Source organism: Tachypleus tridentatus, chromosome 13 (genome assembly GCF_004210375.1).
Source record: "Tachypleus tridentatus isolate NWPU-2018 chromosome 13, ASM421037v1, whole genome shotgun sequence".
Classification (NCBI taxonomy): domain Eukaryota; kingdom Metazoa; phylum Arthropoda; class Merostomata; order Xiphosura; family Limulidae; genus Tachypleus; species Tachypleus tridentatus.
The window spans coordinates 56,122,627-56,138,038 of NC_134837.1; the positions used below are offsets into that span (position 1 = coordinate 56,122,627).

The window sequence follows — 15,412 nt, forward strand, 5'->3', positions numbered from 1 at the left end:
ATGTACTTTAAATTTTCAAAGAATTTTAGAAAATGTACTAAAAACTTGATACCTGTGGAGCAGTCATCAAGTTCATCTCTAACAGCCTTGTTTGAAGTGGACCTTCTGAGGGTCTGTTGTTCTTCAAAGCATCTAATAAGAAGGAAGTACATTTCTGTACCATGTTGGATTCCATGAATACATCCACAATCTGAGGAAATATTTTTAAAGATGAAAATGATGAACAGAGCAAAACAAACCTTACATAATTTCAACAGATCTGCAAACAGTTCAAGCATTTTTGCTAGTAAGCATTACACAGTCATTTAATCTGAAACCTTAACCACGTATAGAAAAGAATTGTAGTGTTACAATTACATAACTAAGTATTTTGATATTTTGTGAAGTACAACTTGTAAAATAAGTTTCTAAATAGTCTATTAATAGCAGAAAAACTACTGTAGCAAAGACAAAGTTATTTCTAGTTATTCAGTTGATATCAGTTACATCAAATGAAACCTCAAAATAAGTCTTACACACTATGTCTCACCTGGTTGATGTCAGCCAGTGGTTCATCATCCTGTACTAACATTTGTGCAAATGAAGTACCCTGGTCGGGGTTAACTCGCATGACCTGCCTCAAGAGAAAGATGTAATCTGGAGTGTAACCAACTTTCTTGGCATAGAGGACTATCTTTTGGAACTGACCAGTTTCTGCAAAGCACTGTATGACCTAAAAAAAAAGGCAAAGTAAAATCCCCCAAAAAGAAAGTTACAAGCACATTTACTTATTTCATAATTTAATTTAAAATGTTAATGTAACTTGTAAAATCAACTGATAGGTAGTTTTTACAAAAAATTATATTTCACAGCTACCTCAAAGAGACAAAAAAAAAAAAGGAACATTAATTTTGCTCTTTACTGGCTATTAATTGCTTTTACACAGTTTTGTTTCAAAAGTTAGATTTCCATGTGGGCTACTCAAAAATATTTTTTTAAGTACCTCTTTTCCTCAAAATGCAAATCAAATTGTGGTGAAATAAACCACATTAGAGTTACACACAGTTAACTAATAATAGCAAATTCAAATGTCTTTACTCATTCGTAAAATATCCATTAAAAACACTACTTTTTTTTGTCACAAAAATCATGATTTTTAAGAAAGGCTCAATGATGCTGATAATGAAATCTGAATTATATATCCCACACCAAAAATGTTGCAAAATCATATTTCCACAGATATTTATTTGATACATACAGTAATATAATTACTACACTACTGAAACTTTGCAGCAATGTTTTTTAAAGTCATAGTTCTATCTTATGGATTTGTAACAAAATTTGGCTCATCATGAACAAAAATAAAGGGGTTTACTGAAAAAGCCTGCAAAATTTATAAATATTATAAAATGTAAAAAAATAGTTTTATGCATTATTAAAAATGACATCATTTAAATTTAAGATTTAATGTTCTAGTAGATTATGTATCTGAAGAAATCACAGCTTTTCATTACTTTTGCTGAACATTGTATGATGTTTTGGTCATCATGTATGTGAAGTTCAGGTTAAAATGTAATATACATTTCTTATACACTGAAGAATGAGCAATTAACTGCTGTTCTATAAAACTAATTATGTGCAAGGTCAGTACCACAGATTCTGTATGCGTTTGCTTGTAAGAAAAGTATACAAAATGTTGCTTGGATGTTTATTAATAGTCCATGAGATTTAATTAGTAAGGCTTCTCATTATCTTTCTAATGTCTGGTTTATCTTTTTGGTATGATGACATTGTAACAAAAAAATTACAGTTGTTTTACTGGTGTGTTCAAGCACTTAAGAAAAGTTTGCTATATTCTTTTATTCATACGTCTAATTTGCATCCTGTTTTATCTAAAAAACACAGGTTAGACAATGGATAACAGAACATAAAAACCTTCCTCTCAACTGCACACACACAAAAAAAAACATGATTTTTTTTAAAATGTCACCATATTAAAACAAACCAGATATAAATAAATAAAAAAACTGAAGAAGCCTAACTAAATATAACAAACTTATGTCAACTGTTACACATTATAATTTATTTCAGGCAAGTCTCCAATTTATTATGTTACATATTAAGATTTCAAATAGCTGAAAATTTTATACGGAAGTTATTTCAATTTCAACATGTATCAAATTTACGATATTTGCCAACACAATTGATACAAACAATATTCTTTCTTTACACAAATATATTTTAATATAAAAAACAGTTATTAGAAATAATTATTTAGACAAAAATTTTACAAACTCACAAAACAATATATAGTCTTATGTCTGGTCTAAAACTTAATACTTTATTGATGGTCTCCAGGTCTATGAGGCACGAATTACTTTTATGTTGATGTACACATATTTCACTTGACAAGAATGCTAGGTAGCTCTATTCTTGTTTGGCCTAACGTGGTTTACAAGTTTACTTTTCACAGAGGAAGATAGATATCTAATGTCCTTGCAGAAATACTAACATCAGAAGTTAATTCTTTGAAGTTGAATGGTTCTTAATGTTCAAAGTCTATAAACATTCCTGCTCAAATTCTATAGTTTTCTGATTAATAAGTGTTAATAACAGTTATAGCTCCCGAGGCTTGTAATATACTGACTGTAGCAACTAACAATATTCTAACCTTGTCTCTTGGCAAGTCTATTTATAAACTTTTAGGCAAGGTTCTAGAAAGTTCGCTTAGTAACAATACTGAAAATTGCCTTTATTTTACATACATTGTACACTGTTAATTGTTATGCTCAAGAACCTACTACAAATTAACAAAACAGGTGGAACTTGCACTAATACACACTTAACAATACAAGTTAGATGCATTACACTGAAACAAATACATATAATTTTTTTTAATATCAGTAAATCTGTTACACTATTCTGTATAACAGTAACTTCATTACATAACAAAACATGCAAACACTTCTCTCTATTTTTACCATTTTTTTCTCAGATTTTCAATTTAATCAAAGGCCTGAAACATATACACATAAAAGTAAAATACTGCAATGATTAATGATTAATTATTGTACAAAACAGCTAGATGATCATTAAAAATCCTTAACATACAAAAAAGATGTTACATTACATTTTAGCTTAAAACTCTGTATACATAACAGTAACTCCACTAGTGATTAGAACATCATACAAATAAACAAAACCTTTAGAAAAATATAATGAAAATGTGATTTCGTCAAACAACTATCAAAATTAGCAAATTAAAAAATTAATAGATATCACATGCTCATCAAGCAAAAATCAGCACCTTTAAATATCACATAGTTAGAATATTGTATGTCCTACCATAATATAACATAATGCAAGGGGAGTGGAGGACCCTTCACAACAGTGAGTTCACATTTTAATGGAAATTTTATTGATGTGTCCACAACTTTCAATCATCCCTAATCTTATTATTAAATTTGAATATTTTCTGCATTTTCTTATTACCTAGAATTACAGTTTCAAAAAAGTACCATCTAGAATGGGTAACCACTTCATGTAACAAGATAATTAAAATATTCAACAATCATTTTATACCTAATATTTTTAGAGAAATTTTCAGAAACATTTTTCTATAACAATAAAAATAAATCAATTTTTTTTAACGTATAGACTTGACAATTGTAAGTGACATCCAAGTTTGAAAAGGACACTAGTTTATTCTGTAACCATACATAGCACTAACAAAACATGAATGGGGTTAATATATTGGGATGAAGCTCTTTGCAATATGCAGGACAGCAATATACTTGCACATGTTCAGTAATTAGCCATGGTACAGAAAATTCATGATGTTCTATTTCCATCTTGGGGGAATTCCATTTATGCATGTCAGGTATCTAACTTTTTTTGTGGTATGATAAAATTCCATTTCCTTTACAAAAATTTTGGTTTATTGTAAAATATGTATATGAACTTCTCCATTACAAATGATTTTATATGTACTTACCTTGTTTGGGACATTTGCTCTTAAGTAAACTGAGAGAGCAAGAGTTGGGTCAACTTGTTTTACTAAGTCTCCCAATTCTTCACTGCATTCCAGCTAAATTATGACAAAAATATTGATAAATTTATTTTCCTTGAAATTAACAATTGCAACTTAATTAAAATTCTCTTGCAAGTGTTACTGGAATGTACAGTTTATTTTATTAATACAGATAAAGGTTTTGTGTACAGAATGTATTATTTAAAATAAGGCTATTTCTCATTGAATTTCAGTGGTATAGCCCTCAGTAAAATGTATTTTTCTTTACAGCTACAATTTATAAACCCTGTAGAATACATTTTCATAAAAGATTACACAAAAAATTTGAAATATTTGTTTTGTAACTACAGCTGCCAAGTTTCTAAAGATCAGGTTTTTAAGAACACAAATTCAAAAGCAACAACTTGAACTGGCAAATTCCACAGTAATTTTAGAAACTAAGCACAGGAAAGTTTAGGATTAAAACAGATTTTACTAAAGAACCTTTATTTTAGAAACTTTCAATAAAACAGGAAGAATGTTAATCTACAAGCTATGCACCTTGTCATCTTTCAGCCACTTCTCTAGGAGTTGCTTTCTCCCTTGTTGTAAAACAGGCCGACATAACTCCAGAGATTCAAATTTATTAAGTTGACCTTGGTCAAGAAGGATTCCAAAATACTGAAGAAGGGGAGATGTTTGACCTGGCTGAGTTGGAACTTGCTGGAAACGTTGAATTGTTTGAGGTGTACGCAGAATTCCCTAATAGTATACACACATATGCGCTACAGTTTTTTGGTTAGATAGTCACAATATTTACTGTACAAGCTTTTTATTAAACTTTTTATAGAACAATTTGTTAAACAGTGAAAAAGAAGTTCAATGAACAGTAAATTCATACATTAAGTTTAAACTACCTTTGGAGCATTAGCAGCAATCTTTGCAGCTTCAGAATACTGTCCATTTCCAAACAGTGTGTTGAATTTTCTAACAAATAAATCTTCAGCTCCAGCAAGGTTGTTCCTAACTGCCATGCGTAAAGCAAGGTCTGAGTTTTGCAAGACATTAGTAATGTATGGAATAATGCTTTCCTCTTCAACACTCACTGATAAGACCTTTTATGAAATAAATCCTCATTTTAAATATCACTGAACAACATGCACACTAATACATATCTTAGCAAATATAAGGTAGTGAATGTTTCTAAAAGTTACTGTCTTATTCATATTCATAATTTATCCATAAAATTCTTGAGCCATTTGAACAACTACACATTATTACTCTAATTCTGTTATTGACTGTTGCAAGCAGCATTTACTATTCCTGCTGCTCAGTGAAACAAATCTGAAGTTTATGAAACCTAACAGTCATCAATCAATAAAGACACGTAAGCAAGTTACTGCAAAAATAAAATGTTAATACAATACTTCAGTGATACAAGTAACATATCAATCAATTCAACTGCCACTTTAAAAACATTTTTTATTATCATATTGACATTTGTTTCATTGACTGTTCACATTTATCTCGCTCTTGCAAAATCTGTGAATGTTCTTCTTAAACAAGAGTATGATGCTTTTTGTATGGAGATTTGAAAATCACAGCAAGCTCACTGAAATAATTCTACTTTACTACTGGTAATTATTATAAGCTTCTGATATTTAAATAGTCCAATGTTATATTGGATAATTTTAATGTTTCTCACTATAAATGCTAGTTTACAAGGTAACAAAATGATAAAACTAAATGGATAATTCATAACTTCAGATAATCACTAACTTGAAGTCACAAACAAACAAGAAATTCTTCATCTGTTTTATGAAAGAATTATCAGAAAATTTAAGAACATTAAATAAAAAAGCATAACTCATTAGAATTGCTGTCTTCTAATAACTTGTTTATTTTTTTCAGTAATTATTATATTTGTATACAACTTAACTGGGTTATTTCTAATCATCCATCAATCTAAGGATTTAAGGACAAAAAAATTAGATGAACAAATTACAAAATGAGTTTATTCAAAACATGGCATAAAAACAAAACAAAACAAAACAAAAACATTCTGATAGAATCAGAAAGAGATAAAATCTTACCTGTCCTTTTCTATTAACACCAATAATACCAGATGATGCTTCATGAGGGGCTGTCACAAATATAGTGTCTGCAGTGATTCGGTTCATGTAGATACAAATACCACTTTCAATATCATAAAGGTGAATGTAACCAAACTTAGTGATGAGATAGATCACACCATGTTTAGGACTGACCTAAAGTAACAAGTTTTTTTAAAGCTTTTTTTTTGTTTTTCTTCCTGTGGGTGTGTGTATATATTACACACATATAATATTATCTATATTAATAGATAATAATTTATCTATTACATACAAAATCTTAGATTGAAAAAAAAAAAAGGTCAAGGTTATACTCATCAGTGAACAAAATTAGCCCTCAAGTAACAACAATATTATACTTACTGGGAAAACTCACTTTTAAAATAATTAACTTTTAACACTTTTGTTGTAAAATCTAAATAATCCTTAAATATTAAATCACTAAATGGCAATTCTTAAACTGAATAGTCTTGTATATCCAACACTTGTTACGCCTAGTGAAATTAAGTACTAAATATGTGAAACCACCATTATAACTGCATTATTCTTATTTTTAAATCATTATTTGGAGTTCATTTAAAGTTGTTATATTATGCAGCATTTTACTGATAATCAGTTTAGTAATTAAAATTAAAATTTGTCAAATTTTCTAATCACAGAAAACTGAATGTTGAGAAATTCAAAATAACACCACCAAGACAATAATTTTGTGATTAGTAAGTATGCTTACAATTGTGACCCTTTAAATTTTCCTTTTTCTTTCATTACAATAATAGTATTTATCACAGAATACAATATCAACAGTTAAACACTATCTGTTTCTTATTTACACAAGTTGATATAATGAACAAAAGAAAGGTTAAAAACAATGCTCTGCACATTGCAAAGCACACCCATTTATTTATGGACCTGACACTGACAAACTGTTGACAAATGCACCCCATGCACAGAGCTAACACATGCACACACACACACACACACACTGTGCTTGTCAGAGATCTACACAGACTATTCCACGAAGTTCTCAGGACGATATGCTATATGACTCCTCAATAGTACTGCAATGTGCATTGACTAATTGTTTGAGAAAGTCACTGAAGAGCACACGACAACAGAGCAATTGGAAACGGGGGGGGTTTGTCAATTATTTGAATTGTACATGTTACTGTAAGCTGAAAGTGGTGAACAGGTATATACAAATACTTATAAAATAAAGGACCTAAGCAACAGCTATGGAACATCCCATTTCATTTGACAGTTCCTTTATTTTTGAATATTCACAATTCCAAGAAGTTACCTTAAAGTTAGCTGTAGCTTGATAAATGTAACTGATGATTAGTTGGATTGCTTCAGAAAGAAAAACTAGATATTTTTGGTTTTTGAGTAGGAAGCAAATGGTTGAAAAACAAGAATCACAGTGATAGGCAATTGTTGTAATGAATTGTCCAATACAGTTTCAAATAACAGGGAAGTACAAGTCTTTATCAAGAGTAAAAGCTAATATTACATGATTTCAGACAAATGTCAAAAATGACACAATGAAAGTGCTAAGATTTGATATACATTTGATGAAAACATGTGTTGAGCCAGGGGATATATGTAAAATAATCCGACTATCACTATATGGGCTTATTTTACCACAATGCATTTGGAGTGTTTTTTTTTTTCAAGGTTATGAAGTTGATCATCACAATTAAGTTTTTTCTTTAATGAGGCCAATTTCTGAAAAAAATCCACTGGCAATCAAATTGAAGATTTCTCTCTAAGAACAGAATCTTCAAACACTGACTTTATTCAATCTCTGGTTGGAATACTTCATTTGGTTTAGAAAGTGGTTTTGTTCAGAGTGAGGGTACAAGTCTTTGAACTTATGGATGAAATGAATGATGAATTTAGACAATGAACCTTAACAATCTGTATTTAACAACAGCCACATACATCAGATCAGGTGATTACATCTTAAGTGATCTACCACGTTCAGGTTATTCTGTTGAATTTAATGATGACTTGCTGCTGGCTGCACTTGATGAAGATTGATTGTGCTGTAACAGTTGAAGAATTAGCACAGAAGCTTAATTCAACCAATCCAACAGTTTACTGTCATTTGCAACAGCCTGGAAAGGTGTCAAAACTTAGAAAAGGGTCCCCCAAATTTGACAGAAGCCAACCTTAGAGCAAGAGTGGACATATGCACTCCTCTGCACTATTGTGAATGGAACTCACTTTTTCTGGACAGGTTAGTGACTGGAGATGAAAAATAGATATATTATGAAAATGTTTAGTGCTGCAGAGAATGGCTCAGTGCAGGTAAACTGGCTAAAGCACAGCCCAAAATGGACTTCTACCTGGAAAGTCTTGTCAAGCATTTGGTGAGATATTGTTGATCCACTTTGAGTTGCTGCCACTCAATGTAACGATTACATCAGACTTCTATTGTCAACAGTTACAGCACTTGAATGTTAAATTGAAAGAAAACAGGCCTGCTTTGATCAATCATAAAGGTGTTGTGTTACACCAGGATAATTCACGGCCCCATACAGCAAGGATCATGTCTGCAAAGACTGAAGAGCTAGACTGAGAAAAACTTCCACATTCTCCTTATTCTCCAGACCTTGCCCCATATGATTATCTATTCCAAAGTTTGCAAAACTATCTTGATGGAAAAGAGCTTGGAACACATGAAGATGTCAAACTGACCTCTGTACATTCGTTTCCTTCAAACCCAAATTATTTTACAAAAGTGGCATTCAGAAGCTTGCAAATCATTTGCAGGAAGTAATTAATAATAATGGAACAATCATTAGTGATTAAACAACATTAAAAGCATTTGAAATCTTTTCTTTTTCTGAACCTAAAATAGGACATTACTTAAGGGATGACCTGATATATAAAAAGTGAAAAAAAGTAGCATTCTGATTCAAAATGCTAGTAATCTTTATAAAAGTTTAAATAATCACTATATTTCAAATTTTATACATAAAATCATATTCATCAATTATATTACACTAATACAAAAAGTGTGCATAATGGACAAAAGTGTAGCATTCACATTTACTTTAAACACACAAGCAGTCACAGCAACAGCATTTGTGGATTGTACCCAACTAACAAGTGTTCTTAAATTTAGAAAAGTCCATTCATGGATAACAAAAGTTAGATAAATTTATGTGAAGTCAAACTTTTAACAGCCATTTTGATTTTAACTCTCTCAACACAGGATCAATCAATTTGACTGACAATGTGACCTCTCTGTACTCGTTTAAAATCTCTGAAGATATAATACTAGTAACTTTCAATAGTGTGTATATCTTGACAAAATTTAGCAGTCTTTCAGTTAACATTATAAATCTTTCACAAACAAAAAAATCTTTTTTTGTCAAGCATTTTTATTAAACTAAAATAAAGATTTGTCCATGAACATAGAGTATTTGTTTTGAATAGTCCTTGTGTACAGTAATTTTTATGTTCAGATTAAAAAAATAGTTTTCCTCATCTCAAAAATCTCAAATTTCCTTTGTGTGATCCCCAAAGCCTTCTAAATACATTTCAAACTTTTTCAAGTGAAACTTTATATTTCACCTGTTGTTTCCTTTATCTTATCTCAAAATGGGATCAGCCAATTTGAATAACCTCGTAACCAACAAAAAATTCTAAATAAATCTAATTTTTATCTCTCTAGAATGACTTCAAATAGTAACATGAAACTAAATTAACTTATCCTAAGTAGCTTTAAGCTCATAATAGTATACATCTGTTCATAATGAACTATTGTTTCATTGCCCCTTGATCCATATCTAGTATCCACACCATGAGAAGTTGTAAATCATTCAAAGCACACACAGCTCAAACTGTGCTATTGAATTACTTTACCCATATGCTTCTTGCATTATGCATCATGAACCATTTTTATTAATTTTACCTAATATATCATCTTACCTTTCCTAAAATGATCCCTATTTTTCAGTGTAGTTACTCCTACAATAATAATGACAAACAAAAATTAAATTACTTACCCAATCTTTGTTTATTGTTGTCAAGAGCACTTAAGCCTACACATTGTATACTAATGACATTGGTGCATTAAAAAAATTTAGTCAAATAATGTACCAAAGAACATAGTCTAATAACATGCCAAAAGCAGACAATTTCTTCTATATCTCAAAAATTTCCTGGCTTTCTAACTATGCAACAAGAGCTGTTAAACTTTCTTATATCAGACATTGTGTAAGGAAGTTAAGAAAGATAACTTTAATATTACCTTTGGAAACTAGGAAGTTAAAAATTAGATAATATAAAACTTGGAATTATAAATTAAATTATGAAGAGAAGCCTACTCACATACATTGATAAATATTTTAATTAAATCTTGAATGTAACTAAATAATTTGTGATCTGCACACTTTGACCATCTTATATGTAAAGGATTATCTAATATTAATCATTTGTATCAGACCATCTTCAGCATGAATTACAACTTCCTAATAGGTCAAAAAACTAAAACAAGAATTTCAATCACTGATGTTGTGGATAACAATGATACATATATCTTGCTATTTCCTGACCATAAAAGAGTGCTCTTTAAACTAAATAAATATCATTCATATATTACCTTTCAAAATTAGTTTTTTTTATAATCAATAATAAATTTAATCACAAAACTATATAAAATGAATAACTATAGAATAAGTAAAAGGGAATATATATCAAACTAAGAGAGGTGACTGTAGGAAAGGGTCTGGCAGTCAAAACAAAACCAGTTCATGTAAATAAGGAAGAGTACAAAAGACAAATAGTGTGTGCATTTTCTTATAGCGAAGCCACATCAGGCTCTCTGCTGAGCCCAACTAGGGGACAAAAGACAAAGAATGGAAAATATCTAGTTTTGTAGCCACATACAGATAATGAAAATCTAGTAGTTTAAAGCAACAGACTTCATCAGTTCAAGTACCTTAAAACAAGTTAAGAAAAGGTTTTGAAAAGAGTCAAATCACTAACTTACAACACTTGTTATAGGTAGGTCAAAATGTGCATATTACCACTTTATAGATAACATTCAAAATCTAATTAAAATAGCCTATTATCACTGTACAAGAATAAACTTGGTGTCAAAACAGTTAATAAATCAAACATATAGCATTATATAAGGATTAAGTTTTAACTTTACAAGAAAATATTTTAAATAATTCCCTATCTCCTTAATATGATGAAAGAACAGACAGTAGTACTACTGTTTTTATATTGATGTATATAAATAAACGTAGCATCAAAACATTAATATATAAAACTTGTATAATATTAAAGTTTGAAGTTTAATTTAAGAAAATACTTAAAATATTCTCTCTCTCCTAGTATGAGAATTGTGACATTTATTCTCTAGGTCTTTCCTCTTTTCTTATTTATATACCAAGCCTCTAAGAAGTACATAATTTAAATTACATATTACAATATAGATATTACTAATGTAAAGCATAATTTTTATAGCCTTCAATTTTAATTGTTTACAGAGCAACAAACTAGAAAATCAGGCCCACTTGCTATATTCTCTTTCACAAATTGCTAATAGTTTCTTTCAACATCCTACACTATATTATTTATAATCAACTTAAAGCCAAATTTTTAATCTATCAAATGACATACTTTCTATACAGAATTGTCTACTTATTCAGTTTGAAAGTTTCTCTTGCAGTATTCAGATTTACATGCTTAGCCAAATATTTAAAGGCTCTTACACCACAGTTAGAAATCTAAGTAAATTATGATACTTATAGGACACATTCTCTTCTTATTCTATGTTTCATCACCAGTAGATAGCAACAAAAGAAAAAAATGGAGGTTGCAAGCAAGTACTGTATTTCGTATTTTTCAAGTGTATTCATTATTATAAAAGTAACTAAAATTATAAAAATTAAAAACTTGTTAGGTCAGATTAGGTAATATAATGAGAAATAATTCTTTACCTGTTCGCAAGTAGTTCGAGCATTATGTCATTCAATATGATGGTTGAGCAACACATTAGCCAGGCAAATTATAACTTGTAGTGAGATTATTAATTAGACAGAGTTCAAAGGGCAATAAAACAAATTAAGTATAAACAGATGTAAACTTATGAACCTTAAGCAATTTAGGATATACAAGATAGTTTCTTGTTACAATTTGTGGTTATTATATGAAGTGAAAAAGGAAAATTTAGATTTTTTTTTTTTTATGGTAGTTACAAGGTTGATCAAATTGGCAATGAGTATAAAGAGTTAAGCAAATAACAGATAAACAATAAAGTTTAACTGAATTAAAGAATTTGATATTTATTTAAGAGGTTCAGGAGATTGAATGAAATTTGAAAATTTTCATATGAAGAAAAGTATTTTTAATATTAAAATGAAAAGTCACTTTGCACTTAGAGAAGTTAATATTTTAACTCCATATATTCATGGACAAATCTTTAGTAAAAATAATTAAGACATCACATTTTTTGGGTACAAAAGACTTTTGTAATGTTTACTAAACACATGCCAAATTTTAGGAAATTACATGTAGCATTTTAAGTTACAGTGCAGGAATTCTTATGGTTACTATGGAATCACAAGATCAGTGGAATTCACTGACCACCACATGAGGAAGGTTAATGTATTTGAAAGAATTAGTCAACTCACCTGAAATTGAAATACTATGTTAAAAGAAATTGTCAAAATAGTTATTTCTTTCAAAAAGAAAAGAAATATAAAATTACTTGATTACTTCAATGGCTCATATAATGCATAATTTATTTCTATTAACACAATTCTACATGTACAGTCTGGTCTTAACTTTTTGTCTCTCCCTAACTGAATGTTCTTCACTATAAAATATTTCCTGCTTGTAAATAGAGCCAAGTAATTTAATTATTCAACGAACATAATCAATTACCTATAGACAGCAATTATATCTATCATTGTCATATAAACTAATTGATTAATGAAAATTATAGTTGTTAAATCTAATAACTGAAATAAGTGTTTCTACTTATTCCAAGAATTGATTATTTAAAATCCTGACCATGTCAACTATTGTGATAATAATCAATTGACCAAAATTAGGGTTTCCAGTAATTCGTATAACCCAAGTTATTGAAATATTGCTACCACTTGTTCCATCTTTGTTATGGAAAAGCTAACAACATTGTCAGCAACTGTCACAAATTTTAAACTATTGACTGAAGTAAAAGTAACTAGCTGGCAGCACCCACTATTGATATATTTTTTTTGCTGTTGCTGAAATACTGACAAGAAGGAATGCAAATGAATGATAGCACCTTCTACCATTTGTCTTTGTACATACCTTTGTTAGAGGAACACTATACTAACTGAATACCAAATACCACTAAATTCCAGCTTACTTAAGATGTTTACTTGTCTTCTCACCCACAGTCTGTTTTAACTCTTAGACCAACACTTATGGTACAGAAATGTTGACACTTAAAATGTTAGCAAAATCATAAACCAAGAAGCAACAAAATTTCAAAGCAACCTAAAACTACTCATTCCTTCAAATACTTATTAACTATAATTTTTGCTCACGTTTAAAAACAACTGTATTAGCATGCTGAAGAACATTATCTGGGATGATGTTACTCATCTTAAATGTTTTGACAAGAAAAAAACCAAACGTATAAAATGGTCTCTAAAACAAAAGTAAAGGAACATCTGAACTGGCACAGATAGCCTAGTTGCTTTGTGCCTTAAATACCAAACCAACTGACCAACCAATTGAGCTGGAATTGGCAAGTTATTTATCACCATTAATGTCCATATAGGCTCCTAGTTGTAAAACACATTGTTAACAGTTTTAATTTCCTACACGTGAAATTGAATAATACTAGCACATTTTAGACTTCACAGGTAAATAAACAATTAAAAAATGTTTACATAGGTACAACATGCACTTAACACAAAAGTTTTATGTATGTTTTTTTTATTTATTATATGCAGAAACTGCTTGAAAAAGTGAACTGGTGTGCTACTACTTTAAGGATAACTGGTGGTTTTATCACCATGTTTACTGTACTGAGATGACAAACAGCATTCTCTTTACATACTTTGAACAAAATAAAGCTACAAAAATTATTACGGAGCTTACCAAAGTTGTTAAACTTTTGAAAAATCTACACACTATTTTTAGCCAAAGTATAGTGACTCGTAGAATGGCTTTTTTTTTTTTTTAAAAGTACAAACGCTCAGCTCATAGCTCTGTCACCCCAATTGATTTGAGATCTAATTACAGTTTTGGACACAAAAGGTCAAACCCTTTCAACTAATTTATTTGACCACATCCAAGATCTCAATATATTAAATTACTATGCTCCTGCCTAAAAGAATTTCAATTTGAAGGAGGGCTGGTAGAGATCCTTGTGAGTAATAAAATCAAATCTGATATATGAATGCACACTCCACACTTGGTACTGTTACAGCACAAAAATATAATTAATAATACAAAAGTCTTTTTTGACTTTCACTAACCCTATATATGTAAAAATGGCTGGTATGGGTAGAGAAAACTATGTAGAGAAGGGAACATTTCAACCTTCAGTCATCGTCAGGTTCATGTTTGTGAACCTGATGATGACAGAAGTCAAAATGTTGTTCGCTCCTCTACATAGTTTTCTCTATCCATGCCAGCTGTTTTTACATATATATTTCTCTAAAAGTGGGTTTCCTCATCATCATGGATTCCACTGACCCTGCCTAGAAAAATTTAAAGTGCCTTGGTTTTTATAGGATTAACACATGCTTACAAGTTTAATCTATTTCTACCTCAATGATATGAATACTGAAATAACAGTGAGTAAATATATACAGTGCAAAAATAAGTAGGACAAGTGAAATTTACACAGAGTAACAGTCATTTCTTGACATTTTTCTATGACTGACCAGCTACAAAATGTTTATTAACATTGCTCTTGAAATCAAATTCATACATTTAAATTTTAAACATTTTTGTTTGTTGATTTTTTGCATTTATCTAATGAAAACTAACTGAAAACAATAAAGCATTTTAAGAACAGCTCAAAGAAATTTTAAAACTTCTCAATGTTGAACAAGATGATCATTAAAGCATATTTTTTTTAGGTCTTTAAAGTAATAATTGTTAATTTCTTTTAATTAGAAGGGAAATATTTCATCCATCTCTACTTATAATACAAAACTTTCTACAATAAACTTACTTGCATAGCTACAGGAAAGTCATTCTGGGCTTCTGGAGGGAAAAAAACATCAACAGCTTTCTTTGGATATGGCTGATTTCCTGCAGGGGGTTGACCAACCTCTATTATGTGAAGCTA

General features: G+C 29.8%; 1 pseudogene across 1 annotated transcript in view; it reads right to left on the minus strand.

Moving 5' to 3' along the window:
• The window catches only part of LOC143238017 (clathrin heavy chain 1-like), a 70,616-nt pseudogene that overhangs the window by 35,858 nt on the left and 19,346 nt on the right, over positions 1-15,412 (minus strand). Inside the window, exons 6-12 of the transcript XR_013020381.1 lie at positions 15,296-15,409; positions 6,082-6,255; positions 4,906-5,103; positions 4,550-4,750; positions 3,974-4,066; positions 530-712; positions 53-190 (exon numbers count right to left, since the gene is read on the minus strand). The product of XR_013020381.1 is annotated as a clathrin heavy chain 1-like (transcript). The remainder of the gene's footprint in view (positions 1-52; positions 191-529; positions 713-3,973; positions 4,067-4,549; positions 4,751-4,905; positions 5,104-6,081; positions 6,256-15,295; positions 15,410-15,412) is intronic.